This window comes from Vidua chalybeata, chromosome 1 (genome assembly GCF_026979565.1).
Source record: "Vidua chalybeata isolate OUT-0048 chromosome 1, bVidCha1 merged haplotype, whole genome shotgun sequence".
NCBI classification, from domain to species: domain Eukaryota; kingdom Metazoa; phylum Chordata; class Aves; order Passeriformes; family Viduidae; genus Vidua; species Vidua chalybeata.
In genome coordinates, this window is record NC_071530.1 from 117,031,643 (window position 1) to 117,045,875 (window position 14,233).

Here is a 14,233-nt window from a genome sequence, read left to right on the forward strand (position 1 = left end):
TTGTCAGTAGACATGCTCATGACTAAAACCCAACTTCCCTCTAAAACTGACTTTTAATCAGGTCAGAGGCCAAATTTTCTTCCCATTTGTTATGGGTTTTGTTTCTCCCAAAACTCCCTCTCAGAACAGGCCCAGGATTTCGCACTGCTTGGAGGCTAACAGGCAGAGCTTGTAAGGCTGTGTGCAATGGTATCACATGGGAATTTTCACTTAAATTTTAACTTCACAATTTGAAAAATATTTTGAAGTTCTCCTAGCCTGTTTGCTCTTTTCCAGCTAAACTTGACTTCACTGTCTGGCTCAGACCTGACTTTAGGATGCTTTGTTCATAGGAAATAGTTACGATATGTCAAATACATTATTGAATATCTGACCTGAAATCTTCTGTGTTGTTGGTCTTTGCCATGTAATTTGTTTGTATCAGTCAGCATGATAAACAAGGATAAAAAGTGATGTAGAACAGAGTTGTATTAATTGAAAACCTATTTCTGCTAGGATTTGTTATTTTATCGTTGTTATTTCTTATGTGCAAAGTCAGATGCTGTGGAGACAATACAGTCAAGATGTCTAACACTATGCTATTCTGGGATAAGGTTCATCTTGGTAACAATGTAAAGCTTCCATTTAAGTGTCAGGAATTGCCAAATAGCGAAAAGTAGACTTAGAGAAGAATTAGAGAAATAGGAAAGCGTGTTTTAGAGGTTTTTATGCAAGAGATCACATTATCTTTATAATCAAAACTGTGAAGCAGTGCTCATTTGTTATGTGAAGACAGGTCTATTTTTGTTCTATCACTTTGAATGATAGATGTAAATTGGATGCAGTCTGATATCTTGATTTTTCTTTTTACATGAAAAGGAAAATTAAAATTTTAATATAATTTGCATGATGATTAATAAAGTGACATGGGAAACAGAGACCAAAGAACTGTCATATGAAAGGAAATTTTATTCAGTCAGGTTATGATCTAATTTTGCATCTAATCAATAATGACATAATCCCTGAGGACCGGCAAAAAGCTAAAGTATAAAAGAAATTTCTTACACACAAAGATCTCTTTTCATCAGGAGACAATTGGTATAATGCCCAGCTGTATGTCCATATGATCAAAACCTACCAGTCATGATTTGGTCAGGCATGTGTTCAAAATCATGCCAGGTTAATTTTAACATTGTAACCATTTTGACATAAATGGATAAATGTGAACAAGGCCATTGGTGCCAGAGCCTGGACCATGCTGGGAGAGGCTGGAGGTCACAGCTGACTACAGATGTTCTGCCTACAGATGACATTTGGATGAAAGCATATCCATGTGAGCAATGAGGAGGTGCCCACACAGAGTGTAACAGCTACTTAAACTGTGAAAAATATTCTTCTGACTTCACAATCCACTCGCTATGTTGAGTGGGTAGGGAAAATAATGAATTTCAGGTTTTTGTTCCCTGGACATCCAAGCTTCCTGTAGCAAGATGTATTCTTTCCCCTTGGCCCTGGTCTCTCCTACCTTTCCCCCTTCACCTTCATGAGAAGAATTTTTACAAGCATCTGGCTAAAAGTGGAGGAGAGGGCAGTTGCCTGTGGGGTAACCTCAGCTACATGCAAGGGCCAGGGCCAGCCTTCTGCTTGCCCTGGCTGTGTCCTGCCATGGTGGAGACTCAGTTTCTGTTCTGTGCAGCTGGGTGCCTGCCTTTGCTTTTTATTCTGTAAACAGTTTTGACACTGGTCTTGCCTTCTATTGAGTTTATATGTGAATTTTCTCTATGAGCTTGTGGATATTGGGCAATATATCCCGTCCTTAGCATTAGCCTCTGGCTGCCAGTGTAAGGAGCTGATTATCATGGTGATTGAGTTTTTCTTAATTGTCACTGTATATGTTAGCAGACAAGTGAAATCTGTAACCTGTGGTAATCAAAATTGAAATGAAGACACAGGAAGGCAGGATGTACTGCAAAGACTGACGAAGAATGTCTTGAAATTTAGTATGTGCTATTTGTTTGCCTCTTTGGGGCATTGTGGAAAAACTATTCTTCAGGCGAGATGGGCTATGAAAAGACAAGTAAATCAGTATGATATGTAGGGTGCAATGAACAAGAGGAACTGACAAAGCAGGAGAAAAACTTGTTGAGGCTTATTTCATTGGCAGTGTTTATTAGTGAAGGGGAGGTAGACGATGAAATATGATGGACTCTGATATTCATCCTGTAATTTAGTGTGTGCATTGCACTGCTCTGTTTTCCTTTTCCCCACATGATGCATAATTCAAATATTCTTTTCCTTGCTGATAGGAATTCAGATTTATAACAGTTTTAATTTCTGATCTATTCCTGGTACGTGCTATGTTTATATATTATGTCCATGTATTATGCCCATTATAAAAAGCCCTTTCTCTCAAAGCCTGCATATATGTTGTTCATAATGTATATGCCAAACATCTCTTGATACAATTACAAAATAGGGTTTCCAGCTCCTGACTGAACATATCTGGTGCATTCTCACACTTAATGCATGAAAGTTCAGCATTCAGACTCATTGCAGTGTATGACCTTGAAAGCTTTAAATGACCAAGTAAGTATTTACTGCAAGATCATCTAGTAACGGGTGGAAATTGGCTGAATGACCTTTTCCAGCATTTTATTTGACTAGCTCTATTTAACATTGGGAGCATGAGTACAACAATATTCTATGATTGATATGCAGATTACCAAACATTAGTGTACAGTTTTATTTCCTCTTCTTCCTGCAGTTCTTAGGGTCCCACTTCCCTTATTTCTTAGGGCAGTAGGGACTATGTCCTATGGCTTAATGGAAGGGGCCATTTGAATGGCATCCATGTTCTTAAAGCTGAGAGGTAAGCTTGAGTGTGTCATGGGAACTAGGGAAGTTATTGAAAGGCCTTTGGATGGGTGCATGTTATTTTAGTACATGTGTTGCAGCCCTCCCTGAAAGACAATTTCAGCGATGGAGAGAAAAATAGTAATTTTTCATGATCTCATGGGATAATGATTAGAATTTGTTCAGTACTTGGTTTAGAAGGAGAAAATAGACTTTTTAACATAACCATTGTAAATGAAATGAAGTATGTTTGAAGTTCAAAAACTCAAATATATTATTACTCTGACAGACTCAGGAATCCTAATGGAATTCAATACAACTATATGCAATTTCAGGAATTTAAAATATTGAATGTGAAACTACAAAGACATAAAGGAATAATTTGTATAAGCTGTCAGTCAGAGGAGAAATACATGTTGTACAATTTTTTCCATTTGTCATAACTGAAGGAAAAGAGAAGAGATGTCAAGGCACAGTTTTAGGAAAGTGGTTTGTTTTAAAGGACAGGATAAATGAGTTACAAGTCATGTGGTTGGTAGTGAAAAAGAGGATCTTTCACTGCAGTCCTTCATTTAAGTCCCAGTCCAGGTTGTCACCTGAAGACTGCTGGGATTCTTTTTATCCTGATGATAAAAACCAGTGTGAGGTACTTAAAACAGGAAGATAAAGTGGATAGATGTAAAGACTTTGTTGGTCTCTGATGTACTGCAGTAAGCTGAAACTCTATGAGTATCAGACTGCTACCTGATGCTATACAATATTTTGTTTGTCCAGAAATTTTTAATGTCTGGATTTCAACATTATAATCTCTATTACAATCACTGTGAGACCAGAGGTCATCAATAAATGTAAATTATTAGTACCATATGAGAGATATATACACAGTACTTCTTGCAGGCCATTTAGAGTCAAACACTTTGTTATACAGACTTTGTTCTTTTCCTTTCTTAGGCATGTTATAAAGAAGATTATTATGAGCAAAAATCATGGTGTGTTTCTTCCATCTAAGGTTTGACTTAATGGGTTTGAAGTTTTTCAAAAGTCCAGCTGATTGAAGGAAAGGTGAACCTCTGTTCATTTAATCTACAATTCAAACTTTCCTAAGAATGCTTCTGTCCTCCTATGCTCCTATGATCTGCTGCTTTAGGCAACTTCCTGTATTCTGATTTCTTTGCATTTTAGACTGGAAGCATGAACAAATTAGAAAGGCATAAAATATCTAAAACCTGTAAGGCACTGCAAACTCCAAAATACTCTATTCCATAGGTGTGACATTACACTGTGTTTATCTATAGTCAGAATAGCTGTTTTGTTATAGGTCAGTGAAGTCCCTCACAGAAGTAAAAATAACTTTGGAATATACTCTACCGTCCCAGTCTTCCATTCTCACCTGCTTTTGGATAATGCATGTTGGATTCCAAAAAACAGAGTAAGAGATTTAGCGCATTCTGTAATGAGTGACTGGAAATGGTTGAACTGGAAGTAAACCTTGGAAAACCTCTAAATCCCTCTACTCATTTGGCTCTTGCTGTTTCTGTATCTTGCTGAGCTGTTTGTATGAGTGGAAACATTTTTATTTAACTGAAGAGGAGAGTAAGTCAACCTAAGGTTATGAGACTTCCATTCGGGCCTGAAGGAAATTCATTAAATGTCCACAGCATGTGGTTCTCTCATGCTAGGACTGCCACCTGTCATCAGCTTAGCCTGAAAGCTCTGACTAGCAGAAATGTGTGGGAGGGTATGTATATAAGCTGCAGAATAAAAAGAGTTTTACTGTCCCAAGGGAAAAAGTGGAGGATATTTGAATAAAAATGTCTTTTAAGTTTCCCCCAGTAAGTGTCCCGTTAAAGCATATTTAGAATTTTGTAGCTTTTTATTTTCCTTATCTGCAATCTCTTCCTGTGCTGGCTCTTTGGGCTAAGTTGCCTGGAGTTCAGAAAACAGAAAAAAGTAGTAGCTTAAAGTGTGTAAGGGCTTAATAATGAAAAATGAAGAAGAATTAAACAGGATTGTAGTAAGCCCCACCAACCTGGAGAAGTCCCCTATTAATAAAAACAGAAAACCAAAGGGTTCAATAAATGAATCAGAATATGTGTCCTGTGCCATTACTAATAACACTCTGCTTGAAGGATGGGATTTTGTAAGAGAAAGTATTGTTAATAAAGAAGGCTCTTTGCAGCCATTGGGATTTTTGTACCTTAATAACCAGGGTGCCAGTTGGCCTGGGATTTCCTAGGTAATATTCTGCATTTCTAATGAAGTAGTGTGTTGAAGCTACTGTAGGGATGTGCACATTCAGGTTTTTGATGCTGTTGTTTTTTCAATTACCCTTTCTAATGTAAAAGGTCAAAGGATAAATATTTGACTTGACTGAATCTCCTGTGAGCCCACAGTGGAAGTTTCAGTGTGTTTCTTTCTGGAAATTGATTTAGGGAAGCTTTAGCTCAGCTGCAGCTGCCAGATTGCACACATGGAGGTGTAACACATGGGAGAGCATGTTGGGACTGTCTCGGCACAGGGCTTTGCAGGAGCGAGCTCCTTTTTACCCATTTCATGGAAGGCTTTAACTGCTAGGCCAGACTCTCAACTGGTGTAAATCCATATTGTTCCAGTCACAGTGTGAATGTACAATGAGAGGTGCCAGGAGAGGTTCTTACACCTTTACCATCCATAGGAATGTCAGCTGAGAGCTGAAGGACCTGCAGCCTGCTGCTGGCCCATCCAGGCCATTACTGCTGAGAGCTGATGGCACTGAAGTGGTTCTCAGAGCTGTCTCAACACCTCAGCTGTGGCATTTCTCCTCTGTGCTGCCAGGTAGTGTGCCTCCTCTCAGCCCCCCAAAGTAACCTGCTTTGTCACTCTTCAAGATGCAAATTGATGTGGTTCTGCTTCCTTTGCATAGGTCCTGACTAGGGATATTGGAAATTTCCACAGCAACTCTGTTGCAGTCGTGGGTTGCTGGTCTGCTGAAATTGGACTGTGTGAGTTGTACCACTATCAGCAGACTTTCCTACCAACAGTAATAGAATTTGATTTGCAATTAAGGTAAAATATGTATCATTTTGTAAATGTTCATATTGAGTCCTGTGATGGGTGACTGTTTTTAGCATCTTGACCATTTCTACTGTTAGAGAGCCTCCTTCTGATTTCATCTCTACCTGAGGAGATAAGAACTGATCATATGTGAGAACTGAAAAAAAGGCAGACGTGGTCCATCCTTTTGTTGCTTAAAAAGGCTATTCTCAGAATTTCTAGTTCACTGGAAAATTGTTTGCAAAGAAAAAAAGGTTCAAATTGGATTAAAAAAAATTCTAAACAAACATCATAAATGTTTTGTGAAAAAGCAATTCTGCACTTTTAGCCAGCTTTTTCTGAGTAGATACTACTTTTTCATTATATAATCACTTGAATCTCATAATTTTGTACATTGAAGGTAAAAGCCAAAACCTTGGTTAATTGGCTTCAGTGTCATTACTGAAGGTGCAAATCAAAGCATATTGTGTATACTTGAGAACTTCTATTTAAATCATTCATTCACTCTCCTGTGCAGTTCAAGCAGAAAAAGAGGGGAAAGCTGCTGTTTTCTACTGCATTGGGTTGTTGGTTTTTTTGTGTGGTTTTTTTTTTTCTGAGAGTGAGTATGAACTGGCTGTTAATATCTGACACAGAAATGTCTGAATATTTAAACAGAAGAAAAGGTTGTTTAGCTGCTTCTCTGATTAAGCTCTTTTTTGCTGTAATTTTTCTGTCCTGTTTAATTGCAAATTTTCTTGCAAAGAAATTTCCTTTTGAGCTACTTTTGTATGGCATACAAAAATGAGCATGACAGTTTATTAACTTTACAACATTTCTTGGCCTGGTTTCAGACATGCAGAAGAGGCATTTTTTGATCATGTAATTTAACAGCCATTGGCTTTAGACTTACCTGAATATGAAGTAAAACATGCCTTCATATTTCAACATCATATAGTCAATAGCCCCCTATGTGATAATTACTTTGGAATAGGTTCTTCCATGTTTGTCAGTTTGAGTTGTACATTAGTGAAAAGAAGCCCAGTTTGGAGGAATATCTTACCCTATTGAAATGACTAAGATATTATTTCAGAAAAGGATCTTAGCTCAACACAAAATAATGGTGGAGTGAGTCATTAGGACAGAATCACAGTGTTTTTACACCAACAGCTTGTTAGAAAGACTTGTTTGCCAGCACACCATGACTTAGAGTTATTTCTCCTGAAAAATATCTAAAGAAAGTTTACCTTTCATTGAAATACTCTGCATCCTTCAATATATGTGACAATGTGATTATTATCTTATTCAGATCCGTACTTAACAGACCTGGTTTTGGCTAAAGATAAAGCTGTATATATATGTATATATGTATGTATGTATAAAGGTGAACTGCAAGACTTCTTTCATCCAACAAAATGAAATACTTTTGTAGGTGTGTTCTTTGTCATAAAAAGTACATTCTCCTTCTCACTAAGAACTCTCTGCTCCTCACTGTAGCTGTATTTCATAAATGGTTGCAGGAAGAATTTATCACCAATTCTTGTTTTTACCAAGGAATCACAGTTTACATAAGGCAAAGAAATATTTAAAACCTAGCACATTACCTTCAATTTTCTTTGTAATACAATAAAAATTTTCCCTTTGCTCATGTACATAGCATGTACTAGTGCCTTGTTATTTCTGTGTGTTAGACAAATGCCCAGAAACCACCTGAGTAACTGCAGTATTTTCACTATTGATCATATAGTGATTTTCTGTCCCTTTTGTTTGGTTTATATCTCTATGAGAAGTTTAGTAATAAACCACATCTATTTAACTCCATTTGTGGCCAGGGCAGTTGTAAAAAAGTTTCAGTAATTGTATCTGGATCTGTGTATGCACTCAAATTTGATTGTTTTAATTAAAATTTTATTTTTCTGTCCATTAAAATTGACAATATAAAGCCACATTTTATTTTTCGCTCTTCACTGGTGTCATTTTTGTGTCATTTACTGATTTCAGATTTCAGGCAGGAAAAAGGCTAAACAGAAATATGAGGGTACTAATATCAAAGAGTTGGAGGACAGTGTTTGTAAGGTGTGCCAATGTACAGAGATGTAGTTATCCTGCTGTTCTTGGGTTTCTGGTAACACCTCCTTGTATGACTTTTGACCAGCCACAATCACCTTGTCAAAGTGCACAAAAGTCGATCTGAGACAACTGCTGACATATTAGCGACTGGTTTTTCCTTTCGTGCACTTTTGTCTTGTCCAAATCTTCCTTAAAATTTGATGCGGATTCAAATTTACTCTGTGAATCACATTTCCTCCATCCAGTTCTTAGTGAACTGGATTTCTTGGGAGAATTACATCAATCATCAATTGACAGCTTGAAGGCCAGCATAGAAGAAAGGCAATTGTTGATTCAAGAGCTTTATCATCTTGTTATTATGACTTATTTGAAGTTGTTTAGAGGGAATCTGGACATATTAATAGCAATGTTATATTTTTAGTACTTAAAAAAGTTTCTCGAAAAAGGCTTGAAAATAATAAAGTGTTAGGAAATATTTTTGTGGGCACATTTGACCATGTATCTTTGCAATTTCCCACTTTCTTAATTGTGTTCTGAAAATAAATGCTTTGATACAATAGGTCAAATGTTCCCTTCTTTACATTATTTTAATTGCAAGAGAAAAAAAGAGTTCTCTTTGTATCTTACTTTCAGGTTTGTGTGTGGTTTTTCTTCTTTTCTTGTTAATACTTTTTTATTTCACTGAATGCCCAGCGCGTCTTTTAGTCCGATCATGTAGAAGAGTTCTTTACTCTGTAAGTGGTAGTTTTTACTGCTCCCTTAGTAAGAAAGTATAATTTCAGAGAATGATGATGAGAGGAGAGGGTGCTACAAAATACCAAAAGAAGTTTCAAAAGGCTTTGAAGCAGAATGAAGGTGTTTCATGGTTGTAGGCTAAATCTGCATCTAAGAAATTTTATGAGAACTCTTCCTAGTGGTTGTGTGATAAGTAGTCAGAATGAGAAATGGTTTAACAGTCTGCCTGTAATAACAAGTCTGTTTGTGGTGGCTGATGTTTTCTGGGTATTGTAATTTATTGTGGGTCAGTACTTTGCTGCTGAAGGATGCCTACTCCACTTTTGTGGAATTTTTCATTGAAAAGCTTGTAGCAAGGATGGTGGACAAATACATAATAGCAGAGAGAGAAATGCAGATGAAAACTTTTCTCCCAAGTGTTTTCCTAATAATTTAACATGAATCAGGTGTATATTAAAGAACTAAGAATTTCTCTGGAGCTGGAATGTAATTATCAGTATGTAGGGACAAGTTATGAAATGGGGGTGGAATATTGCAAGCAGTTGATGAAGAGAAGAGGTAAGCAGCAGAGAAGAGTCAGAAGGCAAGCTGGTGTAATGAAAAAAATGTTTCTTAGAGACAGATATGGAAACAGTAAGCATGATGTGGATGAGGGAAAAAGGTAAAGGATATTCAGAAAGTGGAATTGCATGTTGGTTATGAATATAAACAAGAAATTCAGAGAGAACCCCTAAATTACATATAAATCATATAATCATACATTTAAGGTTGGAGGGGACGTCTGCAGATCATTTCATCCACCACCCCCTGCATCCTGTACTTGAAGCAGGATCAACTAGAGCAGATTTCCTGGGACACTGTCCAGCCAGTTTTCTAATAGCTTCAAATATGGGGACTCCACAGCTTCTCCAGACATCCTATTCCAGTGCTTGACCACCCTCATACTATGAAGGTGTTCAGGATTCAGATAAAATTCCTTGTTTTAAAAATTTGTTCCCACTGCATATTGTCCTCCCACCGGACACCGCTGAGAAGAGTTTGATTCTATCTTCTTTGGTCACTTCCTTACTTGCTATCAGAGAAGGAAAATGTGAAGGGAACTTAGAGGGGCAACTCTTGGACTGAACACTTAATTAAACAGTGCTGAAGCCATCAGCAAAGTGTTGCCTACTGAATTCAGAGTAACCAGTCTCTGTGTCGTCTTTATAGGGTCACATTAAACGCACCATACCCCATCATTAGTGTCTCTTCAAAATGCAAACATTTTAGAGAGCTCTAGAATTTGGCTAGCATCCAAAGTTAAAAAAATAAACTGAATGTTCTTTGTTGTTTCTCTTCAAAACAGCTAATTGATATCTTGATTTTTTTTTTTTGTAAAAAATACAGTGGATAAATTGTACATTGGGCAAAATCAATTTATGATATAATTCTGTTAGAATAGCTTGACTACAATGAAGTAATAAGAGGTGCATTTTACTGATAATATTTATATACTCTCAAAAGGACCTCATGTTTTTCAAGCTGTGTAATTGGAAACCAAACAATTACCACAATAGGTCAACAACTATTCTATGAAGTGCACATCACCTCGTTAGGGAAATAATGGGGGATTTTCTGTGCTGCCGTGTAGTGCTTTGTGAGATAAAGCAAGGTCACATCATATGAAAATATGGAAGAGCTTGTGTGGCTTTTCTTATCTCTACAGTATTTTCATCAGATTTTTAGCACTTGAAATTTAAATGTGGTTTGGTTTGGTTTTCTTTCTTGCTAGTTCTATTTTCAAATTGTTTGAGAGGCTCTCTTGCAAATTTGGTTCCTACAGAAGCAAAATAAATGGCTGACATAGTAAAAGAAGAATTTTACAAGAAAATTATTTTCAATCTTCTCTAACTGCACATTTTCAGTCCTTCATAGATTTGTAATCTTATCCCACTCTAGCCTAAATGAAAAGAATAAATAAGAGAGACTTCTTCTGGGCCTAAAAGATTTTTCTTCTTTCAGTCTGGTTTACTCAAAAGTTGAATAAGTTAACTCATGAGAAAATTCAGTATGTATTAGAAGACTGCCACCAGGGTTGAATATATCCATACATTTTCATTCTGAGGGAATTTCCTCATGGTACTGAAGTCTTTTGTTCATGCTTTTTAGACAGTCTTTAAAAACCAAGAAGGAAGTATTGATGAGCTCTGGTAGTGTGAATAAGGAAATGGTAAGGAAAAAGGGAGATGGTAGAATGGCTCATAATATTTAATATTTATCATATTTATAAAAAAAACAAAACAAAAAACAAACAAACCAAACATCTAAGAAGCAAAAGAAAGATAATGACCTAATGACCTAAATTACTCCTGTGTGCCATTATTAGATTGTCATTTCTAGCCTCTTGTTTCTGACTGGGGAATGCAAAACAGCAGATGGAAAACAAGGTTTGAAACTAGAGCAAGAAAATCTGTCTTAAGTGCAGGCCAGGTTATTAGAAAGACAACTGTTCAAAAAAAATATTACCAATGAACTTAGTTTCTTAAAAATATAAAAGAAAATCTTCACTACTTTTATTGTCTTGACTTCCTAGCAGAGTCTGCATTTTATTCTGAAGAAACATGATTGCTTCATATTTAATAAGGAGGTTGAACTGTTCTTGGGAAGGTCTTAAGTAAGTTGAAATGGGGTTAGCTATGATACTTGAAGATCTCAAATTGTATCTTTTGGTCATTCATGATGTAAATAGCTTTTTTTTTTTTTTTTGCTTGTAACATAAACCGCTGTAGCTTAGAGATCAAAGGATGGCTAATGAGTAAAAAGCTGTAAAGAACATGCTATCAGTGGGAAGAGTACAGGGAATTGTTTAGTAACAAAATCAGTTATTATGTAATAGTATGTGATGAATTTATTAGTAAGTTTGTTCTGTAATAATCCAAACAAACCAGAAAAATATTTTTTAAACGCCATTCACCCCCCAGATAGAGACTTATGTTCCTATTGGTCACGTGATGCCTAGTCCAACATACAGAATGTTTCCAAATCACTTATCCTCTTGAGAAGCTAACTGGTTCAAAGCTGATGCTCTTTTTCCCTGGAGACACATACCAGCCAGACTAGGGAACAGGAGATTTGTGGTAAATGAGTAGCTCCCCAAAAGATAAGGAGCTACTTTATCTCGTTGCAAGGAGTCTTGATCAAGGACAATTGAACAAAAATTCAACTGACTCTAATGTTAATTTATATGATTTTTATATCACAATAAAATGTAAAGATTGTTGTTTTACTACTGCTTAAACAACATATTGTGCTTACATTCCCCACATAGAATTTAAATAATGTTTGATACTTTATGTAGGAACAGGAGCGCAAAGTGTTTGCCCAACTAGAGTATACTGCTATCAAGCCCATCTGTTTCCAGCAAGAGCTAGTACATAAAAATCCTTCTTATCTAATTTAATACACAGATGAATTTGCACTTGCCTTTCTTAACCTCTAACTGTTTTTAAGTGAACAGCTAGGAAAAAAAAATTTCCATGCATAAAAATATGTAGGTCTTGTTTCATTGAACCATAGAAGACACTGTTCCCTTAGGCTGGAGTTAGGCTGATCCCCCAGATCTAACATCCCCACTACCCATTTCCTAAGCGTCTTTAGGCGAAAACTGATCTTTGCTTTCAGGTCTCTGAGTCCTCAGTGGGTCACTCTACCAAATATTGAGTGAGGAAATAACATGGACAAAGACTTTGTTGGGATTATTTACCATTGTAACTGTTTTCATTTGTCTTTCATAGTTTGACTGCAGATGTGGGGAGGAGAGGCCCAGAAGTCATCAAGTTATACAGAGCTTACTAAGTATCTTAAGACTATTTGATGTCTAGGGAGGGTCTGAAGTTTCATAGCACATGTTGGTGGAGATGATGGTGCCCAGATCTGACTGATCCTCTTTGCCTAAGCTTATTTGACCCTTCTCTGGTTGGGAACTATTCTTTCCTTCAAATCCATCAGGTATTTTAACCAACTGTTTTTACTTCTGCAAGATACTTGACTTGAGGCAAGGACGATAATGGCAGCTCACAAACTGCGGGCAGGAATTGTGGACTGCCCTGGATAAAGAGTAATTGGAGTCCATAATGCGACAGTGACAGCTGAGGCAGAATGTCAAGCAAAATCCAATTCCCACAGGCCCAGTGTTTCCAAGCAATGTCATTTGTAGCTCATTACCTGTATTCTGCTTTGCAAGCTTCTTCTGGAACTTACTAATTCTTGTATTTTTTATTCTACTGAGAAAGAGAGAATATTTTCCCACTAGTAAATGTTGGTATATAAAAGACATAGTGAAAGCTTATTTAAACTAAATAAGCAAAAAAAGGTGGATGTAGAATAATACTGATTCTTACAAAATAAAAATCTACATGACTGGTGATTACTGTTGCCAAGTTTCCACAGCAAAAGCAGGAGTTACGTCTAAGCTGTGCCAAGAAACTCTCAAATTCTGATAGATTCTGGGATTTACTATACTAAAAAGGTCTTTCCTACTTGTATTCCACTATGCCAGATGAATCTTGCATTAACGTTCTGCATTTTGCATACAAAGAACCTTGTATTTTACTTAATCAGGGAATCGATTCAAAACTTGTTCTTTACACATGGCTGATTACCTCGATAGATTGTAAGGTATTAAATGTGTGAAATAGTCTATAAAACAGCTCCAGCCAATTAATCCTAATTTCACAACTCCAAAGAGGAGTTTCTGAAAGTACCTGCAAGTACTTTGTTAGCGACCTTTCTGATATGTGCATCCTACCTGTCAATACCATTTATTACTCCTGCTATTTAATTGCTCTTTTATTCAAATTAAATACCTTCCAGCCATTTAAAAAACTGAATTATGTTGCTTCTTCTTGCAATTGTCACACTAGTTAATTAGCTCTTGGCATGCCTGAGTGTCTGAAGAAATTGGTAAAATGATTTGTAATTGTTCACTGAAGTACAAAGAGGCACGTTAATAAAGCTGCATAAATGCAGGAGAATAGATGTGTTTTTCAACCTAATTTAGGTGAAACTTTTTTTTTTATTAGCAAGAATTAGAAAAGCTCATTTATTTTATATGCAAGCTTTGTGCTCATCATCTCCACCTGTACCTGAGCTTAGCAAGGTTATAAAACATAGTGAAAACACTGAAAATATAAAATGGGGTTTTATAGAAACAAACTGCCAAATAAAATTTTAAAGAGTTCGTCCTGTCCAATCTCTGACGTTGAATTGATTCTTAACATTAGCTTATATTGTAACTGAGATATTTGGAGCTATCTGAACATTACAGCAACTCAAGATGGGTGAAGCCCCAAGCTCCCAGCTCTGTGTCACAGCACACTTAAGGTAGCTTTAGTACTCTTCATTGGCACAAAGCAGCGTTAAAGCCAACCCAAGTAATCAGAAGAGAATTTCCCTGTAGCCTTCCTTCTGGTAGCTGTGAGAATTGAGAAATACAAAAAAGGTATTAGACAATGCTTTTTCTTTCATCAGTCTTGTTCCTTGGACTTGTGAGTGCAAAGGGGAGACCCAACAAGCTTTCAGTGAATCCCTCTGAGTGATTTTGCCC

At 36.6% G+C, this 14,233-nt stretch overlaps 1 protein-coding gene across 4 annotated transcripts in view; it reads left to right on the forward strand.

Moving 5' to 3' along the window:
• NKAIN3 (sodium/potassium transporting ATPase interacting 3) overlaps positions 1-14,233 on the forward strand; it is a 339,758-nt gene that overhangs the window by 98,392 nt on the left and 227,133 nt on the right. The window lies entirely within an intron of this gene.